Genomic DNA, 16,314 nt, shown 5'->3' with positions numbered 1-16,314 from the left:
CAGCCATGTCTCCCGTTAATCAGATTCGTCAATACTACTACCGTAGGAAGGAAAACGAAAAGAGATATTCTTTATAAATAACTAAATCTGTTACCAATCACAATTATTCTCATTGAATCTTGTAGGCCCTACTTCACAACGCGTTTCAGAATCTACGGTCCATCGTCAGGTGGGGCATTACATTTTAACATTAATTAAATTGACATTAATTGACTGATCTATGAAGTAGAGACAATACCTATCTCTCAGAAGAAGATGAAGCAACTTTTCTATGCCATCAGGTAGACTATGTTTCATACGTCGCTCAAATCGAACAGAGTAGTCCTCAGCGTTCGAATACTTTACATTTTCTCGAGAAACACTTGTTCCATTTTCGAGATAATCACTGTGCTTTAAGGCTATGTGTAGAAAGCAGTGTACGGGGCGTGTTGGCTGTGTGGTTGGGGGCGTACAGCTGTCAGCTTCCATCCAGGAGATAGTGGGTTCGACCCCCACTGTCTATAGCCCTAGAGATGGTTTTTCGTGTTTTCCCATTTTCACATCTGGCAAATCTCTACCTTAATTAAGACCATGGCCGTTTCCTTCCCACTTCTAGCCCTTTCCTATCCCGTCGTCGCCACAAGACCTACCTATTTATTTATCATATCAGAAGCACTAATGTATACATATAAATACAAACGGTACAATCAAAAGAGTAGCATATAACAATTACAATCATAACATAAACGGGAAAAAAAGGTAGGTGCCATTGTGGCAGATTTGGACTCTATAGGCGACTTCCTGTCGAGCATGGTGCTTGGAAAAGTAGAAATAACCGCAATGAAAGAGTTTCAGAAGAGCACAGAACATGGCAGAAGAAGTAACTTATATGGTTAAGGTCTATCTGTGTCGGTGCTACGTAAAGCATATTGTAAATATTGAAATAATAGGTGAAAATAAACATCCACAAACAGCCTGAATGAAGGCCCAATCTAGCGGCGAGGATAGGAATTGTGCCGGCTGCCGAAGCCTGTCGCACTCCTCTGAGGCAACGATTAATGACTGACAGATGAAATGAAACGATACTGGAGGGTGTTGCTCGGACAGGGAAAACCCAGCTACACGAAGGAAAGCCTCTCCCGCCTCCACTTTGTCCAGCACAAATCTCATATGGAGTGACCGGGATTTGAACTAAGGAACCCAGCGATGAGAGACCGGCACGCTGCCGGCTGAGCCACGGAGTTAATTGATATGATAGGTATTTTTATGTGGTATCTTTTTTGAGCCAACAACAAGGTCCCAGCAAAGGTGGTTGAGGGTTAGGATAGGTGTAGGGAACATAATTATATGTACATGGGGCTCAATCCTTTTCTTCTAGACCTGACAGTATTTTTGCTCAGAATTGTGGTAAATGAATAACAGTAATACGATTTGCCCCTATAGTACTTGTACTGGGCCTGTAGTACGCGTTCTGGTGAACGGAGAAAGTGAACAGGATGATATCTTATCAGGAGTGAGTGAAAGTGGCGAAGTTCATAAAGAATAGGAAGAAGGTGATACAACTAAGAACACAGGCTATGTTAAAAAGTATTTATTGTTGAGCTAATTACAAAAATATAAACTGTACAATATAAAACAATGAATGAAGTGTGGGTGATGTACAACAGACAACAGATAACAGTGAAGGGGCGAGATGATACGTGATGAACGATGAGAAGTGATCACAGGAGAGATTATCTGAAACAGAAAGAAAACAAGTGTTAGAATGATGACATCATAATGGGAACATATAGTACAGTATGCGGCAAATCATGCAGAATAGAAAATAACAACCATGTGCTGATTTTTAGGATACTTAATGATAACATGCAAGGTAACAATGGCAACACCCACCCACGTCCATACAGTAAGTGTTCAAAATGTTCACCCTCACATCTCATGTATTGTTCAAAACGGTCCTGTAGATGTCGAACGCCAGGCTGAGAGGTTCAGACGCTTGAGGCGCTGGCCTTCTGATATTTCTGCCATCGATTTTCACACCCATCCTAGACCAGCCTTATTTGATGCCAATTTCTGCATAAAATCTTATTTTCTCAATTAGTTACTATTCTGAATTTTATTAACTTTCCGCCAATATTATTTAGAAATCAATGTCTGTGTGCAAAATTACGTAATTATCTTTAGTAATATACGGGGAATTTCGGGATTTGTCTGGAGAATATTTGATGCTCAATGTGTGTTCATTTTGACTATTCAGTGAGAAACTAAAAAATTAAACTAGTGATGATAGTTAAAATTGATAAAAATAAAACAAGTCAAATACACAAGCACTATTCATAGAACAAAACTTTCAGCGTGGAAATGTGCTGTTTTATCCGGGCCACAGCCTGTCATATGTGAGCTGTCGGCTTCTTCAAACTGATTCTTGCGCTCTGTGCTCAAAGGAGAACTTACGCTTATTAAGATGTTTCATTGAGCAATTCTGATGAATTTCCATAAAAGTAAGTGCACTTAAGTTGGTGCGAAAAAATTGAAATGATAAAGCATGAAAACGATAAATTTTGCCGGTAGGCTGTTGTGATTGTTTGAAAGTTCTAATATTCTTCTACTGGACTGGACACTGATTACCGATCTCGATAGCTGAAGTCGTTTTAATGCGGCCAGTATCCAGTATTCGGGAGATAGTGGGTTCGAACCCTACTGTTGGCAGCCCTGAAGATGGTTTCCGTCGTTTCCCATTTTCACAAGAGGCAAATGCTGAGGCTTTACCTTGATCAAGGCCATGGCTAATTCCTTCCCACTCCTAGCCCTTTCCTGTCCCATCCTCGCCATATGACCTATCCGTGTCGCTGCAGACGTAAAGCAACTTGTAACTTGTGACACTGATCCGTGAGCTAAATAGCCAGAACAGAATCGTTGAAATTCAGATTCCTCGTAGAAGTGTTCAGTTGGAAGCCGAACCCGCGTCTCTTCTCACCGATTTTAGTAAAAACACAAAGAAACATCTCGTTTATGTATTTGTATTTTCATCCTTCTTCTATGGCTGTGAATCATGGACGGTGACAGTAAAGTCAAAGTGATCTCCGTGCATTGGTCCATAGGGTCCCTGGTTCAATTCCCGGCCGGGGATTTTAACCTTAATTGGTTAGTTATGTTGGCTTGGAGGCTGGGTGTGTATGCCGTCATCAGCATTAGAATTCGTCATAGACAGGGCCCAATCCTCATAGACGCTCCTTGGAGGCCACACGCCTTTACTGTTACTATCTCCCTTCAGGCCAAGGAGGCCCTTGAAGGGGGGAAGGTAAAGGCTTCCACTATACCTAACCTCGCCACTTGATGGGGTAGAGTGATTAGCACTACGCCCGGCCGCCTTTGCCCACAGCAATTATCCTAATACTCATTTTTTGGGCAGGTTGAGTGAACAACATGACCACAAGCACCTCTGGGACTGAAAATATAGTTTCTTAAATTTTTCGAGTTCCTGACGGGGCATCGAACCCGCGTTTTTTCGGGTGAACTGAGCATACCTTTACCGCATCGTCCAGGCAGCTCCAATGGACGTTAAAACCAATGACAAAAAAAGCGCATTGAGGCATTTGAAACGTGGTGTTTGCGGAGGATGTTACGAATATTTTGGACAGATCTAACTCCTTCGTAATCGGAGATATTGGTATCTAGAATCACCTTTCAACCCTTGTTAGACAGAGGACCGTGCAGGTCTTTGGACAAATTATAAGGAAGGACAAAATCCACAGTTCTAGCCCTTCAAACAAGCAACTGAAATGTTGAAAACAGCCTACGGATATCAGTAGAGCCCGGATTTTTATGCATGAATAGGTTAGAATGCAAACTTACTGAAGCGAGTAGCAAGTATAGTCTTCCTTCACAACAATTATGCTGTGGAGTTTGCATAAATATTAGGGGTACGGCCCATCAAAACCCCTATAATTTATGTTACTCTTGCTGCATTTTGTAAGAGCGGCTGGCCGACACTTCCTACTAACCTAATTAGTTTGCAGTCTAACCTGTTACTGCATAAAAATCCGGGCTTTAGATATCAGCTATGAATTTTAGGTAAATATAATATAGTGTGAGAATGTATTCTTTATTTATTCCTGAAAATTACAACTCTTTTCTTAATCATCGTTATCCGGTTTCAACATCACCGATTCCTGGAGGGAAGAATGGATGCAAAATGCTCCAGCTACATGCCTGAAAATGCCATGCATCGATAAGACAGTTCCAGGGTTTGATCAACCCCGCAAGGTATGGTCAATGCTCAACCGACTCAGGACTGGACACGGAAGATGTGGGGATTCACTTTTTAAATGGCGAATGCTCTCCTCGCCGCTATGCGACTGTGGTGCACCGCGACAAACTATTAAACACGTCAGGGAGGAATGCAGCATCAGAGCATATGGAGGGCCATATGAAGACTTCTTGATGGCAACCCCAAAATGTATTGAATACATACAAGATCTAGATATTTGTTTGTAGATTGGTTCATTGGTTATTTTTGTTCATTTGTAATAACGTATTTGTATGCCATACGCTAAATAAATAATAATAATCGTTATCCGGTCGATTAGATTAGCAGTTTTCCTTTTTCTACCACTACGAGCGTTAATGTGAGTCAATGCAGAGTTTCGCTTACGCCCTTATAACCACATTCGGTGTAGACATTTTAAAAAGAAATTAATAAACCCCTGAGGGTATTGGTCCAAGGAACATATCACATAAAGATTTATGTAAATAAGTTAATTTGGCTTTGAATAAAAAAAAGGAAAGGAATAAAGAAACAAGCGATTTTAAGCGGCTTTTCCGGAACTGCATTTAGGCCGGAAGCGATTTTCGAAATTTGTTTTTCTAGTTTGATAGAGATATCCAAGACTCACAATTAGAAACCTTTCCCGGCTCTTTAGACCTTCAACTTTCGCCACAATTGAGGAAATTACTTAATTTTACGTTTTTCGTAGTATGGCGACCCCTGCTTTGTCTGCTAAAAATGTTGTCAACATTAAAAAAGCCTTGATAATTGTCCCAAGGAAAAGTAAAGGCGATTAGGCTGCGTTGAAGAGCTCCCAGAAGGTGGATAGACCAGATCAAAGAAGCAACTCACGCACCTCTTTGGGTGACAATCGGAAAATCAGAAGAAAATGGCGACTGCTGGTGATTAGCTAGAGCCCGGACTTTTATGGTTTAATAGGTTAGATTGCAAAGTTTCTGAAGCGAGCAGCAAGTATAGTCTTCCTTCACAACAATTATGCTGTGGAGTTTGCATAAATATTAGGGGTACGGCCCATCAGAACTCTTATAGCTTATGTTACTCTTGCTACATTATGGAAGAGCGGGTGGCCGACACTTTCTATTAACCAAATTTAGTTTGCAATCTAACCTGTTACGGCATGAAAATCCGGGCTTTGATGATTACCATAGGGTAGTAAAGTAACCATGGGATCTTGAAATTTAGACATGAATTATGCGATGGAGAACACAAGAAGAGTTCTAATTTTCAGAGCAGAATTAAATTCCAGGTTAGTAGACGCGCAAAAAGGAACCTTGGCCTACTACTTGATACTGAAATAAGTATAATCTTCAGACAATGCCTTCATTAGCCATGTAAAAGTAACAGCCTACAAGGTGAAGGTCTACGTAATTCCTCGAAGAAGTATGATCTAATTGAAACAGGAATTCTTCACGACTTTCACCTGGAAGTATCTCCTATTACGGCGTCGGTCAGCCTTTCTCCCCTCTCTTGTATCAAACAAGTGAATCAGTGTAAAGCAAGTTCTTTGGGTGTACTTTCTAAAGAGAACGGTGTTACGAAATGGACCTGCTTTACAAGGAAATCCCTTTCAATTCATGGTAGAATTATTTTCATCCTTGAACTAAGAAGAAAAATTATTCAGGCGAAATCTTCCCAGTTATAATGCCTTTATCCATTGAACCTGTAATTTTTACCAGACATTGTCTCTATGACTGTAGTAAATATCCCCTTGTGCCTGTTGTTATTAGCAGAAGTTTTTATTCGTATGGTCAAAGTAGCAACTGTGACTTGTGGTACTGGATTTTGATTGGCTCTGGCGATGATCAACCATATGGCTGAATTGCTCTACACATGCTAATTTACAATTGGACATTGTTAAGAATTCAAGAATTGTACATATTTTACGGTAATTTAAGCATTTTTGAATTGCGTTTGCAGAAAATTGACGAAAGCGAAATATGGAGATTTACTCGATAAAATGTTTGAACCATAACCACCTCAGTACGAAGCTATAGACGATATTGCTTAGCTTTGATGCCTCCAAAATTAAAGAAAACAGTTTTATACTTGTTTTAGTGAGCGATTAGGTGCAAACTCTCAAGTTATGAATGCCATCGATAATAATAATAATAATAATAATAATAATAATAATAATAATAATAATAATAATAATAATGTACTGTATGTGTCCCAACACCAGTTCCGTTTCTCTACGGGGTCATTTATAAAGTGAGATGAACCTTCGTAGCGAGTTTTTACGACCGGATGCCATTCTTGACACAAACTCCATCACATGAGTTAATGAGATGATAGTCGGGTGGGAGGGGATGAAACCCAGTGTTGGAATGTAGCCTAAACCTTTCGAATAGCACTAAGGGGTCTGTTCAAAGCTCGACTAAGTTATATGTTTCGAGCTGTCAGTGGAGAGATGGCGTGGAATGGCATTAGTAGACGAATAAGTTTAAGAGGTGCTTTTAAAAGCAGGAAAGATCATAATATGAAGATAAAGTTGGAATTCAAGAGGACAAATTGGGGCAATTATTCATTTATAAGACAAAGAGTAAGGGATTGGAATAATTTATCAAGGAAAATGTTCGATAAATTCCCAAGTTCCTTGAAAATATTTAAGAAAAGGCTAGGCAAACAACTTCTAGGGAATCTGCCATCTGGGTGTCAGTGGAGATCATTGATGATGATTGATTAACGTCTCCATCGGATGGATAAATCACCATCAATAATAATAATAATAATAATAATAATAATAATGGATGTGTCCCAACACCAGTCCCGTTTCTCTACGGGGTCATTTATGAAGTGAGATGAACCTTCGTAGCGAGTTTTTACGACCAGATGCCCTTCCTGACACAAACTCTATCACATGAGTTAATGAGATGATAGTAGGGTGGGAGGGGACGAAACCCAGTGCTGGAATGTATTCCATGTGAACATTGTGCAGAGGTCTGTAAATGAATAGGCGTTTGGCACGCAATGTAGTGATTATAAATTGTGTACCACTACCTCTCCTACCGTGCCGGCTCACGTTCTGATGATCAACATTTTAAAAATTAACTAGACTTGAACCGGCTAACGGCGGTGTCAGAACATATGGACTTCACGCCTTAACGATCACGGCCTCCAGGCAGGCTGTTAGTAATAAGACCGAGCAAGTTGGTCGTGCGGTTAGGGGCGGGCAGAAGTGAGATTCCATTCGGGAGATAGTGGGTTCTAACCCCACTGACGGCAGCCTTGAAGATGGTTTTCCGTGGTTTCCCATTTTCACACCAGGAAAATTATGGAGCTGTACCTTAATTAAGTCTACAGCCGTTCCCTTTCCACTCCTAGCCCTTTCCTATCACATCGTCACCATAAGGCTTATGCGATGTAAAGCAATTTGAAAGAAAATAGAAATAATTGTGTCAGTTTCAAGATTCATTTTCCTCAGGCAGATGGCAGAAATTTATCATCAGGTATCTTGACATCGTACGACATCCGATTACCTCTGCCGCCCCGTGATATTTGGATCCATAGGTGGACACACTATAAGTGATCCACTGTTCGTCGTACAAGACCTTCAAAATCATACTTCGTGACTGAGTGGAGAATTCAAGGATAATCCTCTGTATCTGTGAAGCTAAAATGCTATTCAATGGCTTTCAGATTCAGATTGGTTCCTTACTAGTGAATGCGGAATTAAGTTTTTAGTGAGAATCATGTGGTCATTAAAAATTAACATTTCCAAGACGAAAGTTCTGATCCGTAAGAAAGGCTGTAAACGAGCGAAGAATGAACAATGGACGATTGATGGTTGTCAAGTGGAGGTCACAAATAGATTAGAGTACCTGGGAATATATATAGCAAACAACGGGAAGTGGATCCATCAAATAAAACAAGCCAAATGGAAGGGTCTTGCAGCATTATCAGTAATTAGAATTCTTGAAAATAAATTCCCAAATATAGACTATAAGATTCAGAGAAATGTCCTGAAAGCCGTAGTTAAGAATCGAATGCTTTATGGAGCTGAGCTATGGGGTGTTGAGAAAGAGTGTGAGATGCTAAATCAGGTTATAAGTAAGTTCTGTAAAATTGTAATGGGGTTACCAAATTGTACAGCAAATTGTGGAGTAAGATTAATATGTGAAGAAAATATCCAAGTAGATGTTCTTAAGAGAGTTCTGAAATATCTGTTGAGATTGAAAGGAAGAGAGGGTGGCGAGCTTCTGCAGATCGCATATCAACATCAGAGAGATAATATCCAGGGAGAGTATTGGTTAACGAAAATCAGAAGTATATTAGATAGGTTGGGATATGGAAGTTATTGGGAGAGGTTGGAAAGATCAACGAATAAACTAATCATTAGACTACTCAGAGATATTCAAAGACAGTGGTTGGTATCCGAGTGTAGAAGCAAGGCGACCCTCTCAGAGTTTATTAGGATAAGGCAGGATATGAACATAAATATTGTGAGTGTAAATAGAAGAGAAATCAGGGGTTTGATATGGTGGTTAATGGAAATTTACAAGAATAGGGGATGGATTAAAGTGAAAGATGCAACAAGGTGCCTTCTCTGTGGTGAAAACAGAGAAGAATTTCACATGTTGAAATCATGTAAAGAAACCATAGCGGTGAGAAGGAAATTTTTGAATAACAAGGAACAATATATGATAAATGAGGATGAGAATGGCTATAGGATTATTAAGATGATAAGCAAAGAATGGTATAAACCTGGTAATCTCAGTAAACTGTTAATTGTAATTAGAAATTCATGTAGAAGAGTGTTGAAAGAGCCTACAATGAGGGTAGGTCATATTACGGATGGATGATTGTGTTGCGAACCGATTAGTTAAGAAATTGCCAATAGGGCTATGTAGTAAAAGGAATATTAGTATATGTAGCACTGTAAAGTCGATATGTTAGTAAGCCATAACGTAATTAACTGTCAAACTGTTTGTAATGAGACAAGGCCCAATGGATATAATGTTTCATCCTCAGCTGCTGGCGATCCGTGGCTGTAGGTTGATGACATTCACTCATTCATTCACTACTCATTACACATATATTACCTATGTATAGTGTCTGTGAAAATGGAGGAGAACTCTGTACAGACTTATGATAAATAAATAAATAAATAAATAAATAAATAAATAAATAGTGAGAATCATACTCTGGACACAATCTCACCTGTACATTTTGATGACGCAGCGACCTCACCACCAGCCGTGGCTACTCCAGCCTTCCTTGATGTAGATAGGTACCTTCTTCACGTGGTGATGATGCACGGTGTGCACGTGGTATGGTACGTGGATGATGTAGTGCTCACTGAAACAAAAACAATGGAGAACCTCAATCATTGATCTAGATGGCAGACTTCCTACCAGTACTTAAATAATTTCGAAGAAGTAGGAAATATATCAAACATCTCCCTCGATAAATTATTCCAATCCATACTTTCTCTTCTATAAACGAATATTCCCGGAAATTGCCCTCCCGAATTCCAAATTTATCTTCTTCTTTTAAAACACTTAATGAAACTTTTTCGTCTGCTAATCTCATTCCAAGTCATCTCTCCACTGACACCTCGAAACACCGCTTAGTCGAGTAGCTACTCTCCTTACATCCAAGTCTTTCCACCCGAAAGTTTGCAGTATTCTCGTAATGCTACTCTTTTGTCGGAAATAACCCAGAACAAATCGAGCTTCTTTCCTTTGAATCTCCTCCATTTCTCGTATCGAGTAATTTTGATGTGGGTCCCATACACTAGAACCGTACTCTATGTGGGGTCTTTCCAGTACTTATACATCCTCTCCATTACATCCTTACTGAAATGAAAATACACACCCTGTTTCCAGTCATTCGACCGGGTCAGGAATGGAATGAATAAAGCCCACATCTAGCCGCGAGGATAGGAACTGTGCCGGCTGCCGAAGCTTATCCTCTGGGGAAATGATTAATTACTGACAGATAAAGTGAAATGATATTAGGTAGTGTTGCTGGAATAAAGGACGACAGGGAAAGCCGGATTACCCGGAGAAAATCCTGTCCCACCTCCGCTTTGTCCAGCACAAATCTCTCATGGAGTGACCGGTATTTGAACCACGGAACCCAGCTTCAGAACAGCATCTCATTTCGCAAGAGTAACTGCGGACGGAACAGATCTTTTTTGTCAAGGCCTTGAGACTTAGACAGGCACATGTTTGGCAGCCATGTTTACCCCTTGTACCCCTTACCCCTCATCCACGTGACTTCTCGTCAGACAACCATAGTACTCCTGGAAGAATCCGAATATGCTGGATAATTTTAATACCAGGCTGTAGTAGCACCAGTGTCTGGCTTCTAGGCGTGATTTGGTACCCTTTTCTACAAACCCCTTTTCTGCCAACAAGATACATAGCTATTTGAACAGATACATTCTTTCCCCCTGTGGGTGGAGGCGATAGGATAACACCCACGGTATCCCCTGCCTGTTGTAAGAGGCGACTAAAAGGGGTCCCAGGGACTCTGAACTTTGGAGCGTGGGTTGGCGACCACGGAGCCCTCAGCTGAGTCCTGGCATTGCTTCCACTTACTTGTGCCAGGCTCCTCACTTTAATCTATCCTATCCGACCTCCCTTGGTCAACTCTTGTCCTTTTCAGACCCCGACGGCATTACGTATGAAGGCCTAGGGAGTCTTTCATTTTCATGCCCTTCGTAACCCTTGTCTTCCTTTGGCCGATACTTTCGTTTTTCGAAGTGGAGGACCCCTTCCATTTTTTCTTTCTGATTAGTGTTATATATATAGAGGATGGTTGCCTAGTTGTACTTCCTCTTAAAGCAATAATCACTACCATCATTTACGTTATTCTGTGCCTCGTACTTTCTACGTTGCTGGTGTTACTCCAGCTGTATCAAATTGATCCCAAATTAAGAAAATAAATACTGTCTTGTATTAATTTATAATTAAATGAAATGTCTTTAGTACTTGTTGCAGAATTTCACTGATAGAGTTCATGAATTTCGTATACACTAAAAGTGTGAAATTCTTGGTCCTAGCTTATGCGTTGCAGAAATTGTGTTCTACCCCTTCTCGAATCTCAAAACAAGGTTGAATAATAGTGACAGTAGCCTATATATCTGAAGTAGTCCTACAGTATTATTGTACATCTTCATGAAAATAATAGGATTAATAAGAGTAAGAATATTGTACTGAAAACTAGTACGCAAATGATAGTCTTTAGGTAATAGAATGTAAATCTAAAAATGGTTGGTGTAACATACCATTAAATCCATTGATTATGGTTATGGTGTTTCTGAACTACAACTAGTTAAGCATCCTAATTTCTTGACTATTAATCTTCTAACTCAGTATGCTTCTTAAAATGTATTCCATATTTTAAAGAAGTTGAGTTTTGTGACAGCCTGTATAGATTTTAAATGAATTAACTATTTGAATTAATTAAGTATACTTACTGCCTGCCGCCGCCCAAGCCGCCAGGTTCAGGGATGGGTACGGCGACAACTGCAGCCACTACGAACGCTACCAGGAGGAGCTGTGAACAAGGAAAACAAGATTCACCTATAAATTGATCACTCATAGTTATTAAATCCGAGGTTATTAAGTACATACACAAAATACATTTTTTTGCGGAGAGACTTTAACGGGCGTGTAGCACAGTATCATGATTGGATACTATTGAGATGCATTGAAAGTGAAATTTGCAACATAATCTTAAAATGGTAAGGGAACATGAGCTCTCTCCGTGGTGGCTTTGGAACTCGGGCAAACACAAATAAATTGGAGTCCCATTTAGCTCTGTTTTTTGGCCATGAAAAGTTATGCAATGTATCAAATTTTTGTAGCACCATTGTTCCCTCTAGATTTTGGAGCGTTACGTGGTTACCCTGACGACATCCTCAGCGGTATAGCTTGACTTTTTTGTGACTGGATCCACTACCCCCCTTATCGCACAGTGCCTCAGTTGGTCACGTGCCTGGATTGAACGAATACCGAACACAGGGTGTTCGGGTAGGAGGCAGGTGCGTTACCTCTGCATCACACGGCTGATATGTTAATTATTGTTACTTTTATTTTATTTCGTTTCGGCCATCTATGGAACACGATTGACAAACTTTGCATTTTTTAGACTTTTCTGCGTTCACTCCGCCAGTATCTTTCCATGCTTTCTCGTACTTCCCCCTTCTCTATAGGATCTCCCTCTTCTCAGTTGTGTTTCCCCAGTCTCCTGGAAACCGTGGGACTTTTTGACGAGTTGTCTAAATCGATTTCTGTCTATGATGTAATCTTCAGGACCCCCACCCCCATCTTAGTCTAGTTCAACCTCACTTCTCGAAACCATTCCAGCTCTGTCTTCCACTTTCTGAAGAATTTAAAGGTTCTCTTCGTCAGTCTGTTATTGTTATCCTCAACAAATGTCCATAGAATTGCACCCTTTCTTCCTCATGAATCCAACTACTCCATCTGTTTCTGATACATTTATTTCTTAGATTTGAGTCTCCTCAGCTCAGTTTTTACATGTGATCTTTGAATATTTTCTGAGCATTTTTTTCACTCTTCCGGATCTTCAAGCCCACCTTTTCCGATGGATGTCCGATGACAAACATACGCATTTCTCTGAAACCGTTTGAAGTAGGAGATTGAAAATTTACATGGTGATTGCTCTTGTATATCTTACATTTTAACTAAGAAGTGGTTTTAAGACAACACACCCTTAAGGGGTTTTAACTGAGGTTGAGTTCTGATGACATAAACATTAATTTTTCTGAAACAGTTTGAAGCACGAGGTTAAATTTTTTGCTCCTATACAATTTAGATTTTAAATAATATCAGCCCTTAAAAGTTGGATGCCACAGTTATCTGACTATATTCAGACTTGGAATAAAGAAACATTTACAATGTTGCGAAATCCTAGAATTGATCCTGTATGGCCAAAAATTTCTCCCAGTCTCCTGAATTCTGGCAGTAGTATGTAGGTTAGACATACACAGAACCGTGTAGTCTCCCATGAGAGAAATAAATATCTCTATCCTGACGTTTCACTGTATCCTCAAAGGAATGACATTCATCTCTTTTTCTAGTACTCCCACGCCTGCAGGTACCGTACTCATGGCCAACAAACGACCCGCATGTAGTAATTACGCTCACCTCACTCGGTGGGCGCTTCACAATGGAGGCGTTACGATTCATTTCCACTTTCACTGCTAACAAGTTTCCTGTAACTGAATTATGACAGGAGTAGCTGGCTTGGTCATTTGAATTTCAAAAGCGTTTCTTTTATAGCCTCACTCATGTGTTGATATGTTTAATTTGACTTTGTCATAATAAATAAGTACCTAATCACTACCACCATTTAAACAGCTATCATGAAGTTCCTTTCTTTATTCAAGGATTTAACTTAAACTCTATTGTCAGCATCATAAAGCTGATTAGATCACATTTCGCTCATTTTTCCAAGAAAACCCTTAATCGAATAAAAAAAACCTCGAATTAGTGCCAGTTTAACCCCTAAGTAAAATAGGTAAGAAAAAACTAAATAAAAAGTGTTGCCTGTTAACTTCAGAAATTTGAACAGTGGTGCTCAGTCTACTACGTGAATGTTTAGCCAGAAAATTTGGGATTTCATGAAACTAAACCCAGGACACATACTGCCCTGATCTGCATAGTACCGGACTGTTACATGGTGTGACCGACAACCGTTCGGCTTTCTTAACCAGGTCTGCTATTTCTGCTGTCAGACAGCCTCTTAGAGACCGTTTCATGTGCCACAGTAGTCCCTCTTTGCCACTTCCGTCTACAGAATTGAACTCTATTGATGTTCCAGGGATCGAAGCTCGAGCCTGGTCAATCCCTACATCGCATGCCAATCAAATTGTGTAAACAAAGCAAAGCACACTCCATTACAGTCCGTGGAGACACACAGCGGAGTGAAATGTCAGAATTCATAACGCCAGCATTAAATGAAGTAGAAATTGCTTTTCTATGCTTGGCCGCCTATGTCGCCGGATATTGATGAAAATGAAAATCCACTGCCTGGTTCCAGTCATTCGACCGGGTCAGGGATGGAATAACTGAAGCCCCCATCTAGCGGCGAGGATAGGAATTATGCCGGCTGCCGAAGCCTGTCGCACTCCTCTGGGGCAATGATTAATGACTGACAGATGAAATGAAATATTTTTGGAGAGTGTTGCTGGAATGAATGATGACAGGGAAAACCGGAGTACCCGAGAAAAACCTGTCCCACTTCCGTTTTGTCCAGCACAAATCTCACGTGGTGTGACCGGGATTTGAACCACGGAACCCAGCGGTGAGAGGCCGGTGCGCTGCCGCCTGAGCCATGGAGGCTCTGCCGGACATTGATATTCATATGTACTTTAGGCTGCGTGAGCATCTACGTTATGTACATCTCCAGAAGTAACAGTCTCGTTTCAATTTTTTATTTCCCAATCTCTTGACGAAGAATCGAACTAAGTACGGCTTTAAAATCTCGGGTATGTGACTCTTTATACACACAAGGGATGAGCATGAAACGAAAAGCTAACTACACAAAAAGAAATGAAAGGAAACTACGGCCCAAGATACCCCCAGATTACTATTCCTTGAGTAAACCATATTCATGGATGGAGTCTGTATCTAATGTGTGCTTTGATTGATTGATTGATTGATTGATTGATGAGTCCTCAACACGAAGGTTGGTTGGATCTTCAACAGATCCTCAATCAGCTGTCACCGGGCGAGTTGGTCATGCGGTTAGGAGCGCGCAGCTGTGAGCTTGCATCCGAGAGTTAGTGGATTCGAACCCCACTGTCGGCAGCCCTGAAGATGGTTTTTAGTGGTTTCCCATTTTCATACCAGGCAAATGCTGGGGCTGTACCTTAATTAAGGCCACGGCCGCTACCTTCCCATTCCCAGGTCTTTCCTATCCCATCGTCGCCATAAGACCCATCTGTGTCGATGCGACTTAAAACAAATAGCAAAAAAAAAAAAAAAAAAAAAAAAAATAGCATTAGCTGTCAGGTGGCCTAGGTGTAAATGGTGAGGTGTAAAATACTAGCGGTAGTTATGAGTAAAGTAGTTTCCCGTTGTTTTTCTCACTATGGGTGGAAATTAGTGTAAAAAGTAAGGAAGAAGTGTGTAGATTTTCTAGGCTGATGATGCGAGTATTATGAATATAGCTACCGAGACTACTAAGTCTTACGTACCGAGCTCGATAGCTGCAGTCGCTTAAGTGCGGCCAGTATCCAGTATTCGGGAGATAGTAGGTTCGAACCCCACTGTCGCCAGCCCTGAAAATGGTTTTCCGTGGTTTCCCATTTTCACACCAGGCAAATGCTGGGGCTGTACCTTAATTAAGGCCACGGCCGCTTCCTTCCCAGTCCTAGCACTTTCCCGTCCCATCGTCCCCATAAGACCTATCTGTGTCGGTGCGACGTAAAGCAACTAGCAAAAAAAAAGTCTTACGTGGAATCCAAACCAAAGCGGCATGATTTTTATTTCAAAATTCGCAGACTACAATCCAAATATGGCCAATTATTGAGAACGTAGTGGCGAGATCCGTTCTCATGCCTACCAAGAAAGAGTGTATTTTTGGTCAAGAACCTTATTTTCCCAAATTAGGCTGCGTCTGCATAAGAAGAAATGATGATACTGATGAATTCCAAAAAGAAGTAGGTCGAATCTTCAAAAAGTCTGTTCAAATCTTGTAAAACCAAAGAGACGATTCTTTTTGTAAGTCTCCGATAAGTTTTTCAGAAAATATTGTGAAGTACTTACGAAGAGCTTGAGCGAAGCCATGATAATCGGCTGGTACTGTGAGAATGCGTGTGAATGCACTGAGAACACACTCAACTGGGTTTGTGATGGTTAGTCGTGTGTCCCTGCTGGTTTTATAAGTCGCTATCTCCCCACTTCTCCCCTCCGTTAGCCGACATAACACACCCAGAGAGAGTTGATGTAACTCTTTGAGGCCGGTCCGGTCTCAAACATCCACTTCCACTTTTCCCCAGACTAGAGCAGTTTCCGCACATACCAGGAAGTAGAGAGGATTGTTATACATGACGACACACAAGACAGCTAACA

General features: G+C 40.7%; 1 long non-coding RNA gene across 1 annotated transcript; it reads right to left on the bottom strand.

Moving 5' to 3' along the window:
- Nucleotides 1-1,580: 1,580 nt before the first annotated feature.
- On the bottom strand, nucleotides 1,581-16,084 carry LOC136884573 (uncharacterized). Its single transcript, XR_010861377.2, has 4 exons — nucleotides 16,009-16,084; nucleotides 11,691-11,770; nucleotides 9,425-9,562; nucleotides 1,581-1,716 (listed from the first exon to the last, which is right to left on the bottom strand). It is a non-coding gene; the product is annotated as an uncharacterized lncRNA (long non-coding RNA).
- Nucleotides 16,085-16,314: the final 230 nt, after the last annotated feature.

The sequence above is a fragment of the Anabrus simplex genome, chromosome 12 (genome assembly GCF_040414725.1).
Source record: "Anabrus simplex isolate iqAnaSimp1 chromosome 12, ASM4041472v1, whole genome shotgun sequence".
Classification (NCBI taxonomy): domain Eukaryota; kingdom Metazoa; phylum Arthropoda; class Insecta; order Orthoptera; family Tettigoniidae; genus Anabrus; species Anabrus simplex.
This window is presented reverse-complemented; position numbering and strand designations above follow the sequence as displayed.